Here is a 27280-nt window from a genome sequence, read left to right as displayed (position 1 = left end):
GCCCAGCCTTCCCAGGCACCCAGAGGGAAGGGAGACAGGAGGAAGACACTGTGGTCAGATCACAGGTTGGGTGGTGGTGGTTGGAAAGTGACAATTCATTCCAAAGAAAGGCATACCTTGAAGCTTGTCTGAGATAATGTATCCCCGGGAGAGTTCTAAGTGCTAACCACTTTGATTTAATGTGCCTTGACCAAGAACTTAGTGAATAAATACTCTTACCTCCCCTATCTTTTAAATTAATTAAATATAGATTCACTGTTAGGGCATTAACGGTAACTTGCTGTATGTGAAATAATGGTTGCCTCCCCGTTTTTGTTCTGTCCACAAGATGAGCATCTATCTGGACAGCGCCTTTCCCACTTTCAGGATACACCATGGAAGATAGATGCTGACGAGGCGCAGATGCCATCCCCTAACCTTGCCTTCCCACACACCCAATGTCTTGGCACTGCCCTATTATCATCACCAGCATTTACTTGAGGCTACTATATGCCAGGTAACACTCTAAGCCCCTTGGGAATACAGACGCAACCCTTGGACAGGGGTTGGCGGTAAGGGTGGGTAATTGGAAAAACCTCAAACTTCTGAGATTAATTTCTATCATCCAGAGGGAAAAAAGGAGTTGATACATAAATTAATAATAATGGCTGGCATTTAGTGCTTTGTATGCACCAGACACTGAGTGCTTTACATATATGGATTCTTTTAATCCTCACAGCAACCCATGCTACGAGGACATTATTATCCAAATGTTACAGATGAACAGCCCAAGGAGGAGGGTAGCTAAGTAACCTGCCCAATGTCTCCCAACTAGTAAATGGCAGAGTCAAGACTCAAATCTGGCCGGGCATGGTGGCTCAAGCCTGTAATCCCAGCACTTTGGGAGGCCGAGACGAGCGGATCACGAGGTCAGGAGATCGAGACCATCCTGGCTAACATGGTGAAACCCCGTCTCTACTAAAAAAATACAAAAAACTAGCCGGGCGAGGTGGCGAGTGCCTATAGTCCCAGCTACTCGGGAGGCTGAGGCAGGAGAATGGCATAAACCTGGGAAGCGGAGCTTGCAGTGAGCTGAGATCCGGCCACTACACTCCAGCCTGGGCGACAGAGCGAGACTCCGTCTCAATAAAAAAAAAAAATAAAGACTCAAATCCAGGCAGCATGGCTCTAGAGCCCATGCTCTTAACTAGTGTTGCAGAAGAGCGGACTAGCAAAGCACAGGCTTTAGAACTAACTCAACCTTTGTTTAAAACGTGGTTCTGCCTATTGCAGATGCCATGAGACTCTGTCAAGTTGCCAATCTCTCCAGGCCTTCCCCATCTACAGAAGTGGGACAGCAGTGCCTCATCACATGTATTATAAGAATTAAAAGAAATCACGGCTGTAAAGTTCTCAGCACAGTACCTGGTAAACTGTGTGTGTAAAGACAGCAATGGGTGTTATAAGCCTCTCTCTTCATAAAAGCCCATGGGTGCACCAGTGTTCAACCTGTGTCTGCAGCTGTGGGGCAAGGGGCTCTGCTGCCATGTGTGTGGAGTGTTCAATGATTCCAAGCCGGGCCAGTCTTGGCTGTCAGGGGTGGGAATGAATGCTGACATTATCCACAGTGGGTGGTGATACTTTATTTTGTGTGCTCACAACCAGTTTAATAGGTACAGTGTTTCAAGAACTCAAAGTGTTACAAGAGGTCTGTTGTGCCCACATTTAGAAAATCATGATCCTTGGCCCCTTCCTAAGGTCTCCACAGGAAAGTAGTATAGGAGCTGGCTGAAGGGCCCTCTGTCTGTCTACCCTTCCTTGAGTGGGTGGAGTGAGAGCAAGTGTGAAGTGCTACAGTGGCCTCCCTAGAAATGGCCTGTCACCACAGGAATTTTCCTTGGCCTGCTTCAGGGAGGGTGTCTGAGAAGTGAGAAAACCCTAATAGTTCAAGACGAAAGGTTCCTTGTAATGTGAGTATGGAAGACTTGAGAGTGTGGGTAAATGCTGGAAAGTTGGGCTGAAAAAAAAAATGCATCTTTCCAGCCTGTGGTTTTATACTACCTTAGAGGTTGGTGTTCTTGGCCCAAGGACACCCCGAATAGCAATGCTTGCCTAGTCTTTGGCATTTTCAATTCCTTCTGCAAAGAGAGAATTCCCCAAGCCTACTACTGAATGTAACTGGTAGTTAAGAATGTAATCTTTGGGATCACAGGTCCTAAATCTATACTGGCTATGTAACCTTAAACAGTAATTTCAAGTCCTGAGCCTCGGTTTCCTCCTTTGGAAAACAGACAATACTAGTTCGTTCCTCCACCCTGGGGCTGTACTAAGACTTACATGAGACAATGGTCTGATGGTCTTAGCTCAGAACTTCATATGGTATGTGTTGGGCAGATAAATATTCCATAAGTGGAAGTTATCACTGTTGTTATTGTTGCTATTCTTATTCATATTATTATTGTATATATGATTGGTCTCTAATTAACCTTCCATAAAGAAGCTATTTCTGTAACCTGTATTTCAAGCTAGAATCAAACGTGAAAAAGAAAATATTCTACTCTATTCTGTGCTAATGCCTAAGGGCTGGTACATAATACCTGTTAACTTACGTACAGTTGAACAAAATATTTTTCACCCATCTATTTATAAATACTCATTGAACACCTACTATGGGTCAGGTGCTGTTCGAGGCACATAGGTTACTCTACTGAAAACAAACGAACAAACAAAAATCAGAGCCCTTGTGAAGCTTACATTTTAGTGAAGCAAGGAAAATAGCAATAAACACAGTAAATTAGTAAATTATTATCATATTAGAAGGTGCTCTGGAAAAAAAGAAAATAAAAAATAGTGTGAAAGAAGGGGAGCTGGGAATTAGGAGGGTAGACTTGCTTTTCATCTAGCCACTAGGATGAAGAGTAAATTGCAAAATGAAGAAATGTAAGTTAGTGGAGCTGCACTGACTTTGCAACTTGTTCTGCAACTTTGGGCAGGCCCCTTCTCCTCCTTAGACCTTAATTTCCCCATTTTTAAGAAAGGGCTAACTAGATGATCTCAGAAGTCTTTCCAGACTCAATGTTTCTCAGTGTATGACCTATGGATCACCTGTATCAGAATCACTTGCGAAAAATACAGATTCCTGAGCCCCAACCCAAAGCTACTTAATCAGACTCCCTGGGAGGGGAAGCACAGGATTTTACATTTTGAAGAAGCTATTCACACTAGGCATGGTGGCTCATGCCTGAATCCCAGCACTCTCGGAGACTCAGGTGGGAGGACTGCTTGAGCCCAGGAACTCCAGACCAGCCTGGGCAACACAGTGAGATCCCATCTCTATGGGGGAAAAAAAAATTAGCCAGGTGTGGTGGTGCACACTTATAGTCCCAGCTACTTAGGAGGCTGAGATGGGAGGATCGCTTGAGCCCACTCCGAGGCTGCAGTGAGCTGTGACTGAGCCACTGCACTCCAGTCTGGGCAACAGAGCAAGACCTTGTCTCAAAAATAAATAAATAACAATAAAAATAAACGAAAATATACAGGTATTTCTTATAAATCCTCAAGTTTGATAAACATGATTCTGTATCTTCCTTATTTTTCTGTTAGTAAAATTCTCAGAAAGTATTGCTGCCTGTCTCTGGTCTAAAGCTTCTCCTAGGTTTCCGATTTCCAGGCAGCTTTGTTGCCCTTGATTCTAATCTGGGGGCGACAAGTACCCTTGCTTTATCTCAGCCACCTTCAGACTAATTTATGGCTGTCCTAAGAACTTTGGGGCTTAAGTTACATCTGACCTATTAGAACACAGCCAGCCAGGCACTGCTGATGACTCAGTCATATCATCCAGATATGGATTTTTCCAAAAAACAAGCTCAGACAATAGTTTCATGGCGCCAAGTGTAGCATTTCACCTCCCTGGTCCTTGGTGGCATAAATATATTTCAAATGGATATCTTGCAGTAAAATAACTGTGGTGCTACAGTTCGGCTACCGCCAGAATCTTGAAGCAGCAAATTCTCAGTCCAGCCAGAAGTCTTTCCAGACTCAATGTTTCTCAGTGTATGACCTATGGATCACCTGTATCAGAATCATTTGCTAAAAATACAGATTCCTGAGCCCCAATCCAAAAACAGCTCAAGCAGCTTGAGCTGTTTTCACTAGGCATGGGAAATATCACCATTCAGTACCTCATCTATCGCACAGGATTTGGATATCCTCTCTATTCTGTGATACCCATACTCCATACTCGCACACCCAGATCAGCTCCTACTGGATATTTCAGTCCCTGATTATCTCGTGAAAATCTGTGATATGGTTTGGCTGTGTCCCCACCCAAATCTCATCTTGAATTATAGCTCCCACAATTCCAACATGTTATGGGAGGGACCCAGTGGGAGGTAATTAAACAGCGTGGTCAGGTCTTTCCCATGCTATTCTAATGATAGTAAGTCTGACGAGATCTGATTTTTTTTTTTTTTTTTTTTTTTTGAGACGGAGTCTGGCTGGGTCCCCCAGGCGAGTGCAGTGGCAAGATCCTGGCTCACTACAACCTCTGCCTCCTGGGTTCAAGTGATTCTCCTGCCTCAGCCTCCCAAGTAGCTGGGATTACAGGCGCCTGCCACTGCGCCCGGCTAATTTTTATATTTTTAATAGCGACAGGGTTTCGCCATGTTGGCCAGGCTGGTCTCAAACTCCTGACCTCAGGTGATCTGCCCACCTCAGCCTCCCAAAGTGCTGGGATTACAGGTGTGAGCCACCACGCTAATAGAATCTGCAGCTTAACACATCCAAAGCAAAACTCTTGAGTCACATCCCTTCCTCATCACCAAATCTTGTCTCCTTACTCCCCAGTCTTCCCCATCTCAGGAATGGTATCACCATCCTTCCATTTGCTCAAAATCATCCCCCATCCTTCCTTTTCCCTCACCCCCGCCTCCTGCCGACATCCAATCCTTTAGCAGTCCTATCAATTTTGTCCCCGAAACATTGGTATAACTCAAACCCAACCACTTTTTTCTACCTCCATCTACCTTGGTCCAGGCTATCATCATCTCATAGCAACAAACATAATTAAAAATACAGAAATGAATCTAATCACATCAGCCTTAAGTTTCTTTCCTATTGCACTGAGAATAAAATCCAACTCATCAGTGGCTATAAGGGCCTCATATGGCTGGCCCCTGCCTCCCCTCCGACTTTATAACCTATTACTCTCTCCTTTGCTCAGGACCCTACAGCTACACTTTATTTTAGATCCTCAAACAGGCCATACTTTTTCTAGCCTCAGTGGCCTACAGAGTTAATGAATCTTCTGCCTGCATGGTTCAGGCCCTGTTCTTCCTTATCCTATAGGTTTTAGTTTAGATGTCAACTCCTCAGAAGATGCAGGCAAGCCTTTTCTGACCATCTTATCTAGAAAGGCTGCCTCCTCTCCACTATTCTCTATCTCAGCCTCTTGTTTTCTTCAAAACAATCATGCACCTTGTAATTATTTTTGTTTATTTTCTTTTACTTGTCTCTCTTAATAGGATATAAGTTTTGTAAGGGATTGACCTTGTCTTGTTTACTATGCTAAACACAATACTGGTTGAAGAAATGAATAAATTATCCCTCATTTCTAGTCAAATAAGAACAAAAGCCACTGAAATGAATGAAGCCAGCTTATACAGGGCATCATCATGTGCAGCAAGGTTCTGGATGGGTGCTGAGAAGAGTCAGTGTAGAATGAGAAGTGAGTTCTGCCTTCAAGGAGCTTTTAAACTTAAAAGTAATTCCCCTCAACATTCTTTTGAAATCAAAGGAAATCTCTGTTCACTTAATGAAAATGTGTTTTGTACTATCTGATAAGAAGCAGGGCTCCAGTCCCGGCTCAGTTATCTCTAAAGGCATGTCCATTTAAACTGTTTATTCAAACAAAAAGAACTTCTGTTATAAGAAATACACTTCGGAAGAATGAGATCATCAAAAGAATAAGAGACAGGATCCCGCTGGACAAGACAAAGTAAAGGCCAACTCTACAGCCACACACTTGCCACTGAAGGTGGGTTTTACTGAAGAGATCAGACCAAGTACAAGGATTTCTGAGTCTCTTTCTGGGAGAGATCACAGTGGAAGAAAAAACTAAAATAAGCCTCTTAATCATGGTTATTTAGAAATTCCTTGCCATAATAAGGCTAAGCAACACATCAGGCTTGGGTAAAGGAAGAGATGGGCTCTGAGCCTGACAGTACTAATGTCTTATGGGCACTCACTCACTCACTATTATCTAACACCTAGACTTCCCTCCCATCACCTTTACCCAGTGTAATGAGGTTTGATGTCTGCCAAAGGATGTCTGAACAAGTAAAAGCAACAACATTTGTGCAGATGAGATTTCTCTTAAAATATGTGATCTTTGGAAATGTGTTGTATCTTAAAGTAGACATATTTTTAGTTTAAAGTTCAGCCTCACTCTGTTAGCAGGATACAAATGCTGTCTTACTGTTGGATTCTACACATAGATACGGAAGAAGTATGTTAATTACTTCACCATTTGCATCTGTTAGGTGCTGAACTCAGCATTTTATCTGCACTATTTTATTTAATCCATCTGTAAGGTAGGTATCATCATTATCCCCCTTTTAGAGATGAGGTTCACTGAGGATAAGAGTGGGAAAAGAATTTAACTGAAGTAATACAAGGAATTAGAAGAGACAACAAGCAATTGGAAGGAACCTGAAGAGTTTCTGGAAATGGGGGTGTGTTGGTGAAAAATGTGGAAGACTGGAAGAATTATGAATTTAGCTGACATTAGATACATCAGATGGCCCTCACATTCAGAAATGCCACTAGTGGTAATGGGTGACTTTAGGCAAGTTACTTGTCCTCTCTGAGATTCCGTTTTCTCATCTGTAAAAATGGGTATGCTGTCTACTGTGCTGCTTTTGTCCACATAGAAATGCCAAGTGCCTACTACACACATGGTGCTGCTGCTAAGGTGCAGTGACTCCAGGTGCTGAATATGATTCAAATCAAAGCAACCAACTTCACTGGCAGCTACACTAGGCCAGGAACACTGCTGGGCAACATGAATATAAAGGGCAATATACCTGTCAGAGAAGCAGCTCAGGTTAGGGGCAAGAGCACTGGTGTTAAGTCAGATGGACCGGGTTCCATACGAGTTCTGCCCTTGGTAGTTGGGTGCCTTTGCATAAATCATCTAATATGTGCCTCAATTTTCTCATTTTTCAATGGAGGACATTATTTATTCTACAAGGGTAGTTGTGAGGTTTGGAGGTATTCATAAAGTATATAACATAATATCATGCATCCACCAGAAAGAAAGTGGGTGAGTGAGGGCTACCACCTTATATCCTTTTTTGGAAAACGGAGGAAGTATGTACTGTAAATAATAGCTGCTGTTGCTCTAAGATGAGCTCACAACACGGTACAGGACACATACCACATACACAGAGGCAGCTCTAGTGAACTCTATATGAGAAAGTCTAAATCATATTCATCCAGTTTATTTCCTCCGGGCCAGACCACAGGAAAGTCCTGATTCCCAGCATCACTATGAATAATGAAGGCTGATGGGAACTGATTTCTTCTCAAATCACCTTAGCAACTCTGAAATTCTGAATCATACCATTTTTCAAAGTCGGCTGCATAATTGGCCCAGAGACCCACTGAGAAGCTCCAGCTGATATTTCATCACAGAGATAATTCATAGGAATTACACTGACAATTAGCCCATCTTGAATCAGCAGAGTTAAGCTACACTTAACACATGAGAATGTATAGCAGAGCTTCCTCTTCCCTTGTCAACCAATCCCACAGGGAACACAAATGGGTCTGGCCCATATCCAAAGTACAGGGTTTAGGCCTATTTCAAAGTTCTATTCCTCTGCCACTACAAACTCTCACCTCAAAAGTCTATTGTCCCTAAAAGTGATCAAAGAGAGAATTGCCAGAGCTTTTAAGGACAAGCTTCAATTCCATATATATCATATATAAACACTCACAATTCTTCCTCCAGTGTCACAAACAGGATTTCTCAAACAGATTATCCCTTCCGGATGGGCGAGTCAGGCTGATCCTGTCTCAGGTGATGTTTTATTGTGACCAAGAATGAGGAAAGAACACACCTTTGGAATTTAGCAAGATGATAGGGAAGCTTGATAGAAGTTAAAAAGTTGAACGAAGCCACCAACATACCATCCCATACCTCAACACCAGTCACCAGAAAGTCCGGAAAAGTGCAACAACAACAAAAATGTGCAAAAGCAGTCAAAAGGCATCTAGAGCACTAATTTAGTACCGAGGATACTAATTCTTTCTTGATGTGAAAATGTTACTATTTAGGAATGGATTCTAGTTTAGGGAGAGGTGACTCTAATAAGATGAGATTCTCAGGTAATGTAGTAATCTCTCATCAGATGACAGAAAGCCAAGCAGAAAAATCAAAGAAGATGACAATCAAATCATAACTTTTGCGATTAAGTAAGTACCACACCATTCGTTTCAAAAGACCTTGCTCCTTAAATGAGCCTTATGGGAATTTTAGTAAGAGACTTTCTCTGACTCAAATTATGGTCATGGCAAATTATTCTTCCATCAGTCCCCTATAAAGTCTTCCTAATTCTTCTCCAATAAGGAGGGAAAGCAGCAAAACCATGATGAGTTAACAATCACCTCAATCTCATTTTAGGTTTATAATTAATCAACACTTGTAATTCTCATTATCAGAATTCCAAACAAAGAAAACTTGACCACATACATAAAAAATATTTACCAAGAAGACTGGAATGAAATGCAGATCATAAGCCTGGGTGAATCAAAGAAATCTGGCTTCAAGTAGGCATGGTGATGTAATGACAAGACCTCTGACATGGATCTCTTAGAAGACTGGGTTCAAATAACCCAAAGACTTTGTCCACAGAGCCTAGAGAGGAGACTCAGTATATTGTGTGTGCACACATGCATATGTATAAAGAATATGATTTAATAAATGGCAAACACAAAAAACAAGTTTTCTTCTTTAAATAACATTTTATAAAATAAGAAGTACTTGCATACTGTTAGTTTTTTGTGATTGCAGTAGTCCCCCTATCCACAAGGGATACATTCCAGTGGATGTCCAAAACCACAGATGTATGTATTTTGGTACTATCTAGCTAGATATCTGTATGTGTGTGTGTGTGTGTACAGATATATGTGTGTATATATATGTGTGTATGTGTGTGTGTGTATACATATATATACACGTACACAATTTTTTTCCTATACATATATACCTATGATAAAGTTTAATTTTTAAATTAGGCACGGTAAGACAAGGAAGCACTTTACAGTTTCTCTTTGGCAAATCCAAATTGCCAGCATCACAACTCTTATGCTTTGGGGCCATTATTAAGTAAAATAAGGGTTATTCATATAAACTAGAGGAAATAGAGAAAGAAGGGCAAACCAACCCCAAAGCTAACAAAAATAAATAACCAAAATCAAAGGTGAACTGAAGGAAACTGAGATGTGAAAAAACATGTAAAAGACCATTGAATCCAGCAATTGGTTTTCTGAAGAAAAAATAAATAAATAATAAGATAGATGGACCACTAGCTAGACTAATGAAAAAAGAGAGAAGATCCAAATAAACAAAATCAGAAATGACAAAGAGGACATTACCACTGACCCCACAGAAATACAAAAAACTCCCAGAACCTATTACGAACACCTCTATACACACAAGCTACAAAACGTAGAACCAGGACCAGATGGATACACAGCAGAATTCCATCAGATGTGTAAGGAAGAGTTGGTACCAATCCTACTGAAACTATTCCAAAAAATTGAGGAGGAGGGACTCCTCCCTAATCTATTCTATGAGGCATCCATCTACGTCTATCATCCAGACACCAAAACCTGACAGATACAACAACAACAACAACAGAAAAAAAAAAAAAAACCAACCCCTTCAGGCCATTTTTCTCGAGGAACATAGATGCAAAAATCCTCAACAAAATACTAGCAAATCTAATTCAGCAGCACATAAAAAGGTTAATCCACCACCATCAAGTGGTGGATGCAAGATTGGTTCAACATACACAAATCAATAAATGTGATTCATCACACAAACAGAACTAAAAACAAAAACCATGATTATCTCAGATGCAGAAAAGGCTTCTGATGCAATTCAACATCCCTTCATGTTAAAAAAAAAAAAAACCCTCAACAAACTAGTAACTGAAGAAACATACTTCAAAATAGTAAGACCCATTTACTAAAAACCCACAGCCAACATCATACTAAATGGGCAAAAGTTGGAAGCATTCCCTCTGAAAACCAGAACAAGTCAAGGATGCCCTTTCTCACCACTCCTATTCAACAAAGTACTGGAAGTCCTCCCAGAGCAATGAGACAAGAGAAAGAAATAAAAGACATCCAAACAGGAAGAAAGGAAGTCAAACTATCTGTTTGCAGAAAATACAATTCTATACATAGAAAACCCTACAGACTCTGCCCAAAAGCTCCTTGATCTGATAAACCACTTCAGCAAAGTTTCAGTACATAAAATCAATGTACAAAAATATAGTAAGTAGCATTCTTATACACCAACATCCAAACTGAGAACCAAATCAATAATGCAATCCCATTCACTATAGCCAAAAAAATAAATAAAATAAAATACCATGGAAATGAAAGATATGTGAATAGAATACAGCTAACCAGGGAAGTGAAAGATCTCTACTTAAAGAATTATAAAACAGTGCTCAAAGAAATCAAAGATGATGCCAACAAATGAAAAAACATTCCATGCTCATGGATGGGAAGAATAATTGTTAACATGGCTATACTGCCCAAAGCAATTTACAGATTCAATGCTATTCCTATCAAATTACTAATGACATTCTTCACAGAAATAGAAAAAACAGTTTAAAAATTCATAAGGAATTTTTAAAAAGCCCAAAAAACCAAGGTAATCCTAAGCAAAAAGAACAAAGCTGCAGGTTTGAAGTTGGCTTAACCCAATTCAAACTATGCTACAAGGCTACAGTAACCAAACCAGCATGGCACTGGTACGAGAACAGACAAACAGATTAATGGGACAAAACAGAGAGCCTAGAAATAAGGCTGCATACCTACAACCAACTGATCATTGACAAAGCTGACAAAAGCAATGGGGAAAGGACTCCCTATTCAATAAATGGTCCTGGGATAACTGGCTAGTCACATGCAGAAGACTAAAACTGGACCCCTTCCTTATACCATATACAAAAATCAAGTCAAGATAAATTAAAGACTTAAATGTAAAATCTAAAACTATAAAAACCGGCCGGGCGCGGTGGCTCAAGCCTGTAATCCCAGCACTTTGGGAGGCCGAGACGGGCGGATCACGAGGTCAGGAGATCGAAACCATCCTGGCTAACACGGTGAAACCCCGTCTCTATTAAGAAATACAAAAAACTAGCCGGGCGAGGTGGCAGGCGCCTGTAGTCCCAGCTACTCGGGAGGCTGAGGCCGGAGAATGGCGTGAACCCGGGAGGCGGAGCTTGCAGTGAGCTGAGATCCGGCCACTGCACTCCAGCCTGGGCGACAGAGCGAGACTCCGTCTCAAAAAAAAAAAAAAAAAAAAAAAAAAAAAAAAAAAAAAAAACTATAAAAACCATGGAAGATAACCTAGGAAATACCACTCTGGACACAGGACCTGGCAAAGATTTCATGATTAAGACACCAAAAGCAACTGCAACAAAATCAAAAATCAACAAATGAGACCAAATTAAACTAAAGAGCTTCTGCACAGCAAGAGAATCTATCAAAGGAGCAAACAGACAACTTACAGAATGGGAGAAAATATTTGCAAACTATGCATCCAACAGAGATCTAATATCCAGAATCTATAAGGAACTTAAATGAATTTACAAGCAAAAAACAAACCTTCCTGTTAAAAAGTGGGCAGAGGACATAAACAGACACTTTCCAAAAGAATGTAGCCAACAAACATATTAAAAAGTGCTCAACATCATTAAATATTAGAGAAATGCAAATCAAAACCACAATGAGCCCAGGTGCAGTGACTCACACCTGTAATCACAACACTTTGGGAGGCTGAGGTGGGCAGATCACTTGAGCCTACGAGTTTGAGACCAACCTGGGAAACATGGTGAAACCCCATCTCTACAAAAAAATACAAACACAATTAGCCCGGTGTAGTGGCATATTCCTGTAGTCCCAGCTACTCAGGAGGCTGAGGTGGGTGGATCAATTGAGCTCGAGAGGTCGAGGCTGCAGTGAGCCATGATCACACCACTGCACTCTAGCCTGAGTGACAGAGGCAAGACTCTGTGTCCCGCGCCCCCCCCCCAAAAAAAACAAAAAAACCCACAGTGAGATTATCGTCTCACATCAGTCAGAATATTTTGCTATTACTAAAAAGTCAAAATATAACAGATGCTGGTGAGCTTGTGGAGAAAAGGGAATGCTTACACATTACTGGTGAGAATGCAAATTAGTTCAGCTATTGCAGAAAGCAGTGTGGTGATTCCTCAAAGAACTTAAAACAGAATTACCATTTGGCCCAGCAATCCCATTACTGGGTATATGCCTAAAGGAATATAAATTATTCTACCATGAAGGCACATGCACAATTATGTTCATCATAGCACTATTCACAATAGCAAAGACATGGAATTAACCTAAATGCTCATCAACGGTAGACTGGATAAAGAAAATACGGTCCGTATACAACATGGAATGCTATGAAGCCATAAAAAAGAACAAGATCATGTCCTCTGCAGCAACATGGATGGAGCTGGAGGCTATTATCTTACTACACAGGAACAGAAAAACAAATACTGAGGCCAGGCACAGTGGCTCACGCCTGTAATCCCAGCACTTTGGGAGGTCAAGGTGGGAGCATTGTTTGAGGTCAGGAATTCGAGACCAGGCCAACACGGTGAAACCCTGTTTCTACTAAAATTACAAAAATTAGCTGGGTGTGGTGGCACATGCCTGTAATCCCAGCTACTTAGGAGGCTGAGGCAGGAGAATTGCTTGAATTCAAGAGATAGGGGTTGCAGTGAGCCGAGATCACACCACTGCACTCCAGCGTGGGCGACAGAGCAAGGTTCCATCTCAAAAAAAGAAAAAGAAAAAAAAAATACTGCATGTTCTCCCTTATCTATACAACAAACACATATGAGGACATACAGGGGAACAACAGACACTGAGGATTACTGGAGGGTAGAGAGTGGGAGAAGGGAAAAGATCAACAAATCACCTATTGGGTACTATGCTAATTACTTGGGGATGAAATAATCTGTACATCAAACCTCAGAGACATGCAGTTTACCTATGTAAAAAACTGCACATGTACCCCTGAACCTAAAATAAAAGTAAAAAAAAAAAAATTTCCATACTAAAAATAAAATAAGGGTTACTTAAACACAAGCACCGTAATACCAATACCACAACAGTCTTTATGATAACCAAGATGTCTACTAAGTGACTAATGGGTGCAACAGAGTGGATATGCTGAACAGAGCAATGATTCATGTCCCAGGCAGGATGGAGGAGGATGGCACAAGGTTTCATCACACTACTCAGGATGACGCATGATTTAAAACTCATGAACTGTTTATTTCTGGAATTTTCTATTTCATATTTGGTGGTTGTGGGTAACTGAAGCCATGGAAAGCAAAACCACAGTTAAGGTTTGGGAGCTACTGTAATTAAAAACCATTCTTAAATTTACAGGACAAAATTCTTAAAGTAGTATTTTGCATGCTTAGAATTTATTCCAACACTATTCTGGCATGAGCTTTTACAACTTACTCTGGAATTCACAAGGTACCTGTTTTGTTTTGTTTTTGTTCTGTGAGTTTTATAATAGCCTTTGGCCAAAGGTAATATAGTTTTGACCAAACACAGATTTTTTTTTCCCTGCCATCTTGACCTTGACTCTCCATAGCAAGAACCCATCAGAAACTTTCCTATCCTCCAAGGTTTACTTGCTGATATCTAGCATTACATCTAGTGTGTCAGAACCAATGTGGGATAGAGGAGTATGGGTGAGTAAGAGTGAGTATGGGACAAAAAAAGTATATGGCATGCTCCCTTCACACTAGTTGTGGAGAGAAAAGAGGTAGGGAAGTCATGAAAACAAGCTAGAGTCTGGGGTATAATGCTAATGATCACTAACATTAATTAGAGATACTTTTAATTGAGCTCTATGTGCTGGGCATTGTGCTCAGCACCTTACATGCATTATCTCAAGTAATCCTCACAACAGTCCAAGAAATAAGTACTCTTACCCCCCATTTTACAGAGGCAGACACTGGAGGCTTAGAGAGATATAGGCATTTGCTTCTGGTCCCAGAGGTTGTAAGTGGTTGAATTAGGATAGGAACCTTAGTGTGTCTGGCCAACTGCATGTCAGGGCAACATGTGCTATAGGAATTGACAGATGGAAGAATCCCCGTGGTCAGAGTCTATGGGGAAAAAAACCTTTATCTCGTCATACATTAATAGTGCAGAGAAGAGGGGATCATTTTAATTCAGGTAAAGGTCTGAATTTTAACTTTTAAAAATGAAATGCAAGTTTGGTTATATCAAGTAACACATCTGAGATACAGAGAACTAATAAAATTAGGTTAAATAAACAAAAAGGCTTATGAGCTAATTTGTCAGTAATACTAACAACAACTCCCAATTCCTTCAGGTGCCATGCTTTTTTACACCTCCAAGCTTCTGCTGGATCTAATTCTGTCTTCTGCTTAGGGGGCTGCTGCCCATTCAACCTTCCAGCTCAGCACAAGCTCCAACTCCTCTCTCAATCCTGTATCTTTTTCTTTTACTGAAGTAGGACCTATCTGAGAGTAAAGACTATATCTAATATATTTTCAGAGAGCAGGCCAGCAAAAAATAATTCTTAATAAGTATTTAATAAAGAAATATATCCTTAATCTTTAAGCCTTTATTCGAAAATGATACTGACTTTTTACTGGGTTCTCTCAAGCACCAATAAGACACTAGGCTTTTCAGCATTGAAAGTATGTAATCAATACACAAGCCTAAGAGGATAATTTAAGTTCATTAAATAAAAGTTATATCAATTACTCAAAATTGACCCATGCATACCAAAATCAAAATGAGCAACTAATTCAGTATCCTAATTGCAATAAAGTTACAAGGAAAAAATGAAAAAAAAAAAAATCACTCCAGTCCTGGTTGCTTATGATTGCTCTTTAAGAAAAATTCTATTTTAAGAGTACATTATATTTCCCCTTGTCTGCAGTTGTTACCCACAGTTAACCAAGGTCTGAAAATATTAAATGGAAACTTCCAGAAATAATCATTTCCTAAGTTTTAACTGTGTGCCATTCTGAGAGGCATGATGAAATCCTGCACTGTCCTGCTCTATCCCGCCCGGGACGTGAATCATCCCTTTGTCCAGCATAACCATGCTATACATACTACTCACCCCTCAGTCACTCAGTAGTCACCCTGGTTATCAAATGGACTGTTGCAGAATTCGTATCACAGTACTTGCATTCAAGGAAACCTCTATTTCACTTAATAATAGACCCAAAATGAAAGAATAGTGATGCTGGCAATTCACGTATGCTGAAGAGAAACCATGATGTGCTTCCTTTAAGTGAAAAGATGAACATTGTTGGCTAACAACAAAAAATCATACACTAAGGCTGCTAAGATTACAGTAAGAATGAATCTTCTACCCATGATACTGTGAAGAAGGAAAAAGAAATACATGCTAGTTTTGCTGTCATACCTCAAGGAGCAAAAGTTTCAACCACAGCTGTGTGATAAGCACTTGGTTAAGATAGAAAAGGCATTAAATTTGTGGGTGAAGAGAAACATGTTCTGACTGACAGCAATGGAGTTCAGTACTATCTATGGTTTCAGGTGTCCAGTGGGGGTCCTGGAACATATTCCCCCATTGACAAGGGGGACACTGTAGTTTTAAATTGGTGTATAAATTTCACACTTAAGGAAGCCAATCTGTGAGAGAAACACTTTCAAGAAGTTAGTAAGCACCCATTACACCTCCTAGAATAATTGTAAATGTCTACAGAAGGTAGAGTACAAGAATGCAAGGCTCTTGATGTTTGAAAGCACTAAAGGGAGGCATCAAAAGTAACCTCATTCTTGTAGGAATATTAATCTTTCAGAAGGTATGAAAACCTAAAACACCAACTGCACTGAGCTGCTGTTTTAACGCAGCTTAATAATTCAGGAAAAGAGCTAGCTAATCACATAAGAAATCCTGCGAGCTATGCCTCTGTATGCTTTCTTGGGCTGGAAATTTCCAAGACAGCAAAAAAGGCCAAGCTTCTTCTCTCTCTTCCTGCCAAATAAAAAAAGCCCAAAGAATCCCAAGCAAAATTTGAAAGCTAAAATGCAAATTGATCTCACTTTATTTAATAGATGCAGTCTTAAAACGCATCTTCAGACTAAATAGGATCCAATTTTAAACACATAAAAGAAAAAAATGCTTACAGAAAACTTGTCAAGAATACAAATAGAAATTCCCTAAGTAAGCTACTTTGCAGGTCGAATTTTTAAAATTGGGGCTTTCTTAAAGTGGAAAAGATTGCAAGTACACAGCACTCAGTTTCTGGAAAGTATATAACATTCTGTAAGCCCTACTGCTAGGTACTCCCATGTAATGAAGGGTGAGAGATTCACAACCTAAATACCCAAAAAAGAAAGATCCTCTCAAGCAATCCTTTGAAAGAAAAAAAAAAAAAATCCGCAACAAAAGCAGACAAGAATTCTGCAAAGCATGTCAGAATCTTTTTATAATGGCCATAAAGTCTTAGGACCTGAACTCTCTACAGTGTCAAAAACATAAATTAGGTCTAGATAGGGGTAGGGGTGTGTGTGTGTGTGTGTGTGTGTGTGTGTGTGTGTGTGTGTGTGTGTGTGTGTGTGTGTGTGTGTGTGTAAGACCTTCAAACTGCTAAATAGGAATTTTTATCATTTGCTCATTTTTCTGGTTAAAGACTCTAAAAAAGATGGGTTTAATCCTTATTCTGTAAAAGCATTAGTTTATATATAGCTTAAATATTTTAGGATAGTCCTTTATTCTTTTCGGCAACTGTTTAATTCGTATAATCAAATGTGAATTAATTTATGCCATGGTAATACTTCTCAAATGTGTATAAATTCCTACACCAGAAAAAAATTTTGTAAAGACCATGTGTCCTAGTTTTTCATTTTGAAAGGTTTAAACACCATATTCCTAGCAGTAAGCTCGTCTAGACTCAGAGTTAAAAACACTTAGCTTCTCTGGTATAAAACTCTTCTTTAAAATGTGCTTCCTAAATGTTTTCTATAATGAGCAAACATCTTAAAGAAAGAAAGTGCTTCCAATCTGAGGTCTGACTTACAACTTGGAATCTATGATTCCAATGATTGGGAGAGGGGAGAATAGTGACAATATCATGATTAGTATATAACATACAGGTCCCATGGGAAAGTATAGTTCTATTTGTCTATAAACATATCTTTGTTACTTAAAACTATGCAAGTTCTAATTTTCATAAACTCTTTTCCCCTCATGAAGGGTCTGACTGTTAATAGTACAAGCATATAGTTATTACTGCTCTCGACTTGACAGTACTTATTTTTAAAAGAATAGGGAGAGTGTGTTACCTCTAAGATCCAAGTGCACCCTTCTAGATGCACTCTGTGATAAGCATTTCTCTGAAGAACGTGTGCTGTGAAGTTTTCTCAGTAGAGCACTGGGAGGAAGAGGCTGTCCTGAGTATCCAGCATGACAGCTGGCAATGTGGCTGTGAGGACCATCAACACTGTGGCCCAGCTACAGCCTAGAACATAGTCTTTCTGTGACCTTGTAGGCTCAGCCTACCCTAACGTTTTGGGAGTTCAGCTGACACGGACACCAAAGCCTCCACATGGCTCTTGTGTTCTAAGTGGGCCCAGACCCCACTACCCACTGGATGGCCAGTAACCCACTGGATGGCCTGCTCTCTGCCGGCACTCCAGAGGGTAAACGAGGGCTTGCCCAGAGACTTTGGATCAGCTCCAGTCTTGTCAAACCAGCGAACTCCTCTGTGATTCCATGGGCTGAATCACATCTTCTCCAATGAGGTCTGAAGCCCTGGCAGTTTGTCCTTCCTTGGATATATGCCCTCAGCCTTAGGGAACCCTACAGAGTTTCTTCATATCTGATAGTTACTCTTTTATCATAGGTAATACTTATTATATTAAACTTCCCCTCTTTAACCTACTGTGTGGTTTCTATCTCCTCTCTGCACCCAGACTGCTACAGGGAGGAAAGGGTGCAAGTGAACACACATGAGTTCATGTTTGCCCACTAATGGAAAAACTTCCAAAACGATAAAACCTAAATAAATATTTATATTTGAGAAATGCCAAGATACTTTCCAATCCAGAAAAGTCTGGATGATATTTACAGTCCAAGTGCAGAATTAAAACACTCTCATTTTCTCCCACTGAAAATAAATTAGTGGTGAACAGATAAATTCTGGTAATATCCATATAATGGAAACTACTCAGCAATAAAAAGGAACAAACTCCAGACATATGCAATAAATGAACAAATCTCAAAACAGTATGCTAAGTGAATGAGGCCAAACACAAAAGTCTATATACTGCACAATTCCATGCATCTGACATCCTAGAAAAGACAAAACTTTAGGGACAAACCACAGGGCATAAGGGAACTTGATAGGATATTAGAAATGTTCTATAGCTTGATTATGATGGTATTTATACAACTGTATATTTCTATTAAAACTTATCCAACTGTACACTTAAAAGGAGCATGTTTTATAGCATATAAATTAAACCTCAACAAACCTGACTTTACAAAAAATATTACATATCAAAAATTGTGGAAGGTAGTTGAAATAATATTTAAAGGAAATTTTACAGCCTTAAATGTATGTTCGAAAAGAAAGATAATTGGGCCGGGCGCGGTGGCTCACACCTGTAATCCCAGGACTTTAGGAGGTCGAGGCAGGCAGATCATGAGGTCAGGAGTTTCAGACCAGCCTGGCCAACATGGTGAAACCCCACCTCTACTAAAAATACAAAAATTACCCAGGCATGGTGGTGCGCACCTCTAGTCCCAGCTACTCGGGAGGCTGAGACAGGAGAATCGCTTGAACCTGGGAGGCGGAGGTTGCGGCCAGTGAGCCAAGATCACGCCACTGCACTCCAGCCTGGGCAACAGTGCAAGACTCCGTCTTAGGGAAAAGGAAAAGAAAGAAAAAGAAAAGAAAGATAATTAAAAATTAGTAAGCTGAATTGTCCAAGTAAAGGAAAGAAAAATAAACCCATAGAAAGCAGAAAGAAGAAAAAGATATAAGAACATAAATTAATGAATGCAAAAGTTAACGTGCAGTAGCAAGGATCAACAAAACCAAAAGTTGGTTTGGGCTTAAAAAAAATTACACTTTGATAAGACTGATACCCAACCCCCCCCAAAAAAGAAGAAACAAATAACAGGAATGAAAAAGCAAGCTATAAATACAGATACCGTAAATTTTAAAATCTAAAACTTGATGCCAATAAATTTTAAAATGTACATGAAATTAAGATGTCTTGGGAAGTGGCAGAGATCTGCATTAATCTGGAGTGAAACCAAACAAAACTGACCACTAAGAAATCTAGATCACAAGAACAAAGTAGAATGAGCTAGACTGTTAAAAACACATACTCAAATGACAGAGCCACAGAGGATAAAACCATCTCTGAAAATAGAGACAACCATGATATTTTTGAATATAGGTGTTTTCCCTAAAGGCAGGAAAATAAGAAAAAAAAGTTAACGCCCAACCTCCAGTTCTGACAACACGGCAGAATACCGAGGTCACTCCTGAAACCTCCCCATGTAAGAGAAGCAGGGATATCCAAGGGCCAGAGAAATTGTGTGCATGCCCATTCCCACCCCTTCTTTTGATGCTGATATTGCTATTCTTGGTAAATCAGGTGAAAATGAATACCAAGGGTAGTCCTATGGAGAGGAGAAATCACAAGGATATGTGGGACAGGTTAAGCTTTGCCTGTATTGCCTTGATGAGAGGGCAGGATTCAAGGGACCTTGTTGTACAGTGATTACAGGAATAGTAACAATAGCAATAATAAAAGCCAGAATTTTTTAAGCATTAACTGTTCATTATTAGCAGCCATACATTAAGTATTTTACATCTATTAATCTCATTTGCTCTTCATTAAATCTTACAGCTGTAATTATTAACCCGGTGCTACAGATGGGGAATTTGAGGTTTGAAGAATTATATAATCCATTGAGGTTAACACAGCCCACAAGTGGTTGAAATCAAAATTGAATCAGGTTCTGTCTGACTCTGGAGTCTGTACTTTTTCCTTTTTTAAAAAAAAAAAAAAAAAAAGATAGGGTCTCCCTCTGTCACCCAGGCTAGAGTGCAGTGGTGCAATCATAGCTTACTGCAGCCTCAAACTCCTGGGCTCAAGTGACCCTCCTGCCTCAGCCTCTTGAGTAGCTAGGACTACAGGTAGGCACCACCATGCCTGGCTAATTTTTTAATTTTTTGTAGAGACAGGGTCTAGCTATGTTGCTCAGGCTGGTCTCGAACTCCTGGGCTCAAGGGATCTTCCCGCTTTGGCCTCTCAAAGTCCTTGGATTACAGGTGTGAACCCCACGCCTGGCCAGGAGTCTGCACTTCTAATGGCATGTCACCCAACATCTACTATTATTGGCTAAGTGCTTTCACACTCATTCTCTCAGCTAAACAGAGAGAGAATGAAGCACAGACAGCAGTAAAGCCTATATGCTGGGCAGTGTTAGCATACAGAGAAGCCATGATTTAGTGACTTGCCTTTGTAACAATGAGCTGGCAAATTTTCCTCAACCCAAGCTACCACAGTACTAAGTAGTTAGGGGAAAGAGATGGTGGCTTTCTCTATATGCAAAATGGAAAATCCAGATAATCCCAACTAACTTTTGCTAAAGTTCCTGTGAGAAGTAATCAAAATTTCATGGATACAAGTTCCCTGGGGACAAATTTTGGCCGAAAAACAAAGTAAAACAAAACAAAACAAAAAACCCTACTATCTTTACACAGAGCTCTGAGCAATGATGTGAACTACTTCCAACTTGTGGAATTCCCTCTTCTCAGAAATGACTGGAGGTAGTCAAGCAAATGTGAAATGATGCCTCTTGTTGGAAATATAGCAAGAGCTGGAAAATATGTCCTTTAAGACCCTTTTCAATCCTGAAAGTTTATCATTCTCTGATACAGTGTTGGAACAGCTGATTGAGAGAGACAATGGCTTCTAGGAATTTAAGACATGCCCATTTGTCACCTGTGCTTACAGTGAAGCCACATAGAAGTAACTTTGGAACAGCCCTTCCTAGGGGTTATGGTGCTATGATACTTATTGCAGTTCTTAGGATCCATTTCTGAGCCAGTCTGGATTCATTTCTTTTTCTCTCCATGTAGTTGAGATTAGAATCATCCTGTAGTTTAATATCAGAGAATAAATGGCCATGAGAATGAACGTTAAAGAAGAAGCCTGCCAAGCAGCCATGGATCAAGCAGTCTCCGAACCAAACAAAGGAAATGAAAAACGGTCTCAGGCTCACACAGGCTGATACTGTTTTAAGCAGCCTCTTGGGGTCACAAACCACAGGCATTTAAGTCCTGCTCTCAAAGCCATTTCAATACCTGAGTTAAAAACCAAGCTCAAATCCGCTAGCACAATCCACCAGCAGAACCAGGCTACTGTGGTTCTGAGACAAAGATGACATTCATTTGCCATGTGGTTTCTCAGAAAGCGTATCTACACAGCAGGTTTCCCTGGCAATTTTGGATACATATGTCTTTTTCAGACTGCTGTTCTTGGCTAGTTTTCTGAAAGAAAGGAGCACAAAATCTCATTATATTCCAAAGCACAAATAAATTCAGTCTCAACATACTTTAAACCAAGCTTTACAGGAAAAATAAGAAGTTGAAACAAAAATAGTGTACCCTGTCAAGAACAATCTAGGATAGTCTTCTCACCAGAAACTGCTCGGCATGACTACTTCAGTAAAAGGCCATTAACAGGCAGTGGTGTTGACCTTGGCTAGCTCCTGGGCATTCACACGGCACTGCCGGGTCAGAAACCTAAACACCAATCATAGTCTCCATTCATCTTTCTTCTAGCACAGAAGAAAACAAACTCATCAGAAAAAGGTTAAAAAGCAGAGCATGGAGCTTGTCCAGAAAGGGTGGTGGCAAGAGTCTGAGAGCGCAGGTGCTGATGGTTAAAACCCCAGCTTAATTCATACACTCAACAGGCAAAAAAACGTAACAACAAAAACAAACAAAAAGACTCAATCCCCAAACCTCCTGTTGACAAGGAAAAGGCCTGGCTTAATACATTAGAATGACCTGAAAACAACCCAAATCCAACCAAAAAAGCACCAAATGTTAAATGCCAAGTAAAAAGAGAATGATTAAATCAACCAAAAGAATATAATGTGATAGGCTATTATGTAACCCTTAAAAATGATTTCACAAGTGTTTTTAATGATATGAGAAAATGTTTAAGGTATGTTAAGTGAAATCAAGATTTATTATGCATGTAGAATGATTTCAGTTGTGTAAAATAGTATTAAGTATAAAACTGGAAGGAAATGTTAAAATGTAATCATTATTGCTGGCGGAGTGAAGAGTTGTAAGACACATTTTCTTCTTTAAGCTTTTCTTCAGTCTCTAAATTTTCTATAATGAGAGTGTTTTTTTACAACTAGAAGGTTAAAAAAATAGTAACATTGTAGAAGAGCAAACCAATACCAAAAAAGAAGAAAATAATAACATTTATTAAGTGCTTATTGCAGGCCAGCAATAAGGACCATTGTCCTAAAGGTGCTTTACATGCATTACAGGTTTAGTATCCCTTATCCAAGATGCCTGGGACCAGAAGTGCTTTGGATTTTGGATTTTCGGATTTGGGATGATGCAACCTGTATCTCATTTGATACTCACAAAAGCCCTATGAGAGAGGTATGACTTTACCATGTTTGATAGATAAGACAATCAAGGGTTAAACGGGTGACATAACAGGTAGAGCAGATAGGCTATGAGCCCTAACGGAATAACTCCAGTGGTTTTAACCACTATATGCCTCTCAACCACAAGAGCATAATCTGTCTCCCTGCCTGCAAGCCTGACCTAAACATAAGCCCCAAAGACAAAATTTACTTTAAAAGGCACTATAATAATTTAGGATAGTAGGACTGCCAAGATACTAAGATACTCAGATAAATATTCAAAAGAGGAACTAAAACACCTCTAATGAAGCTACAAAGATAATCTATGTGATAGAGAAATGCATTGTTACAGTTGAAAACATACCAGCGCAACAAATCAACCCACAGCTAAATCCCACTGTACAAGAGAAGCTAGTAATAACTGTCAACCACTTACTGAACTACCATGAAAAAAGGAAAGCGTGAAAAGATACAATAACAATGAGCTAGACAGAAAGGATTTGAATTTGTCTCCCAAAAAGCCCCTCAGCAACAAGAGGCCTGGACCATCAGAGGCTAGTGAAGAGAAAGAAACTAAAGAGAAAAATAAAAAGCATTGTACTTGATGCCAAATTATATAAAGTACAACCAGCACAGGAGGACCCCCTTACTTTTCTTTCAGTCTAGCACTAAAGGCCTTTTGGTTAGAAATAATCAATTTTGCTTGGCAAAAAAAGGATCAAGACATAGAAGTACTTTGGATCAAATTCTGTAGAATCAGCCTATTGGAGATGCATTAAGGTTAATGCCAAAACCAATATGGTGTTCTGTTCACAGTTTCTTTCTAGAGGTTTTAAAACCCGAAAAACATTAAAACTCATTTGAAGTGGAAACTTTCTATCTGTGAAAACAAGCCACTTTTAGATACTATAAGCTATTAAGATTTGGTAATTCTAAATTAACTATGTATTTTTTTAAATTCTGGGTTGTTAGAAAAACATAAAGCTCAATTGCTGCCTTACTCTTAACACCAAGACAAATACCTGATAGATTAAATATTGAGAAAGAAAATCATAATGAACGTTCTAAAACAAAGTAGGGGTTAATACTTTTGTAATCTTAGAATGTGAAAAACTTTTTCAAACATGACATAAAATTCCAGAAACCACAAAAAAAAGCTAATAAAAAAATATAAAAATTTAAATGTCTGAAGTTAGATACCTTATACAAAGCTTTAAAATATATTCTAGGAGAATATCTTTACCACATATATTAAAAGGCTCATAACCTGACTTGACAACTGAAGAAGTCTTTAAAATCAATAAAGAAAATAAGAATTACATGGAAAATTTGGTAAATAACATAAAGTGACAATTCACATACCAAAAACGATGGGGAAATTTAACAATATATATCAAAATTTCAAATTTACAAACAGGTTGACCCAATAAGTCTACTGCAGGAATTAATTCTAAGGATATACCATGCAAAAATGTTCTTATTAAAGCAATATTTATTAATATTAAAAAGCTGAATGCTACCTAAATGACCGTGAACTGGAGACTGGTTAAATCAGAGATCACAAACACAAATGTTTTTAGAGACTGGCAAAGACAACAGAAATAAGCTCAACAGGCCGTCATAAAACAACCACCAGGAAGTGGTGCGATCTGTGAAGAGCTGGAGAACTCAGACCCATTCAGTAGTTCAAAGTATAAAAATCACAAGTGCCACAGGCCAAACTGGTTCCCCCTTCCCCAGTCCCCACACACCCCCAGGACGAGATGTGTAATCTATAGCCATGCGACAGCACTGCTGCCTGTTCTCTCTGCAACGAGCCTAGGAAGATCCTCTTACTCTGAATGCTCGTCTGTTCTATCACATTTGAGTAGATACAAAAGAGCTCACTGATGTGGCCAAACAGATTCTCAGGATTAACAAAACCTTAAAGGTCATCTAGTCTAACTTGAAGCTTTTCTTGAGGCTGCAGTCTTTCGGACATGTTTAGGCCCAGGTGAACAGTGTAGACAGGGGAGGGGAAGGAAGTGGAGAGTGATGGAGTACAAAGCCAGAAGTCAGGGAATGAGGACTACACACTTGGCTTTCCTGTGGGATCTTCATTTTCCACAATAACAAAATTGAGATGGGAGAAGTGGTGAGAATTCTTAAAAAGCTGAAATCCTGTGCATCACACATTTTCTATATCACTGTACGTAAAACTCTATTAACCAAATACCAGGAACTCAAGCACTATTCTAATATGAAGTGCTGAATTCATAGTACCATTGTCAAACATCCCTTTAGCAATGAACTCTGGGCAGCTGTTACCCTCACTGACCAAGCTGGCATAGGGAAGAGTTCCGCAGATAATGTGACAGATTGTATATGGTATTTTTACCACAAGATCTTAATTCATCCCAGGAACTGTTTTAAAAGAATAGTTGTAGTTTATAATTGCAGTCTCAGCAGCACTTCCAAAAGTGGAAAACCTCCACTTGAAATTGGAATAGAACGTTTCTTCCCAACGTGTGAAAATAACTTTATGCTTGGTCCTACCATATCTGGGAATAAGAACAGTTGGGAGGGGGTAGAAAATTTTCTGACTTTACCTCATTTTTAATAACACTACATTAAGATTTATTAAACTAGATGCATCCATGTCTAAAGGCTACAAAATCCTAGAACGGTTTTTGCTGTGTATTTTCTCCTAAGTAAAGGGCAAATGGAAGTGACCAGTGGGTCTATAAAGTAGATTCAAGTTTGCCCTCCCTCCAGCTGCTGGCCACCCTCTGATTCAATGCTCTGTGTAATGTGAACTCTGCTAGACAAAAGTGTGCACTCAGCAGCTGATGGATCCCATCAGCTCTCTCTGTCTCTCTCTGTCGCTTTCACACATACACACAAACAGTTACTTGAGCTATTTTACATTAACAAATGTACCATCAGGATAAAACTGTTAAAAAAAAAAAAAATCGGCCAGGCGCGGTGGCTCAAGCCTGTAATCCCAGCACTCTGGGAGGCCGAGACGGGCGGATCACAAGGTCAGGAGATCGAGACCATCCTGGCTAACGCGGTGAAACCCTGTCTCTACTAAAAATACAAAAAACTAGCCAGGCGAGGTGGCGGCGCCTGTAGTCCCAGCTACTTGGGAGGCTGAGGCAGGAGAATGGCGTAAACCCGGGAGGCGGAGCTTGCAGTGAGCTGAGATCTGGCCACTGCACTCCAGCTCGGGCGACAGAGCCAGACTCCATCTCAAAAAAAAAAAAAAAAAAAAAAATCTATGTGGGAACTTCCAGGACTTACAGCCTCCAGGCAGGCATAGAAGGAAAGCAATGAGAGAAAACACAAAAGGTCTGTCAATGTTTCAGTCAGTATCCTTGATATTTAAACCCTAGGAACAAGAAAGTCATAACAGAATTAAGCTCACCCTAGGAACAAGAAAGTCAAAACACAAGCTCATCTTAGGTATAAAATAAGTATCACAGCTGGGTGCAGTGGCTCACGCATGTAACTCCAGCACTTTGGGAGGCCTAGCTGGATGGATCACCTGAGGTCAGGAGTTCGAGACCAGCCTGGCCAACATGGCAAAACCCCGTCTCTACTAAAAATACAAAAATTAGCCGGGTGTGGTGGCAGGCACCTGTAGTCCCAGCTACTTGGGAGGCTGAGGCAGGAGAATCGCTTGAAACTGGGAGGTGGAGGTTGCAGTGAGCCAAGATCACGCCACTGCACTCCAGCCTGGGCAACAGAACAAGACTCCGTCTCCAAAAAAAAAAAAATCACAAAGCAAACTATGTGTGAACTAGCAGGGCCTGCAATAAAAGTGTAAAATAAGTGTGGGTCTTCCTTTTACCTTCGTTTTTTGGGGGCAGCCCACTTCGGTATCTTTCCCTTTTCTGGTAGTTCATCCACGTCTCCCACCTTAAGTGTTACACGTGAAAATTTACTGAACGCCTACTCTGTGTCAGATACTCTGCTAAGCACTTTAACAGCATTTTTAAATTTTATCTTCTCAATAACTCAGAGGTAAATATGATTAGTGTCTTCATTCTAGGTTGGTGACAAGCCTAGAGTTACTGGTCCCATAAATAATGAAACCAGCAATGAATCCAAGTCTATCTGCTCTTGGTCAGTATATTAGACTGCCTTTGATGCTCATGTTGGTGTCCTGGATGCCCTAAGCATTTCTCTGCTTTTAAAAGAACAGGAAAAGAACCTTATATATACTGAGCATCTTTTATACACTTTACAAAAGCTCTTTATTTTAGGCTCATATGAGCCCTATGAGAGAGATGCATTCCCAGAAAGGTTAGGTGGCTTACT

General features: G+C 39.9%; 1 protein-coding gene across 1 annotated transcript in view; it reads right to left on the bottom strand.

Annotated features, from left to right (window-relative positions):
- Positions 1–27280, bottom strand: part of STK4 (serine/threonine kinase 4) — a 107659-nt gene that overhangs the window by 4999 nt on the left and 75380 nt on the right.

The sequence above is a fragment of the Macaca mulatta genome, chromosome 10 (assembly GCF_049350105.2).
Source record: "Macaca mulatta isolate MMU2019108-1 chromosome 10, T2T-MMU8v2.0, whole genome shotgun sequence".
Classification (NCBI taxonomy): domain Eukaryota; kingdom Metazoa; phylum Chordata; class Mammalia; order Primates; family Cercopithecidae; genus Macaca; species Macaca mulatta.
Note: the sequence above shows the minus strand (reverse complement) of the source record. Positions and strands in the feature narration are given on the sequence as shown.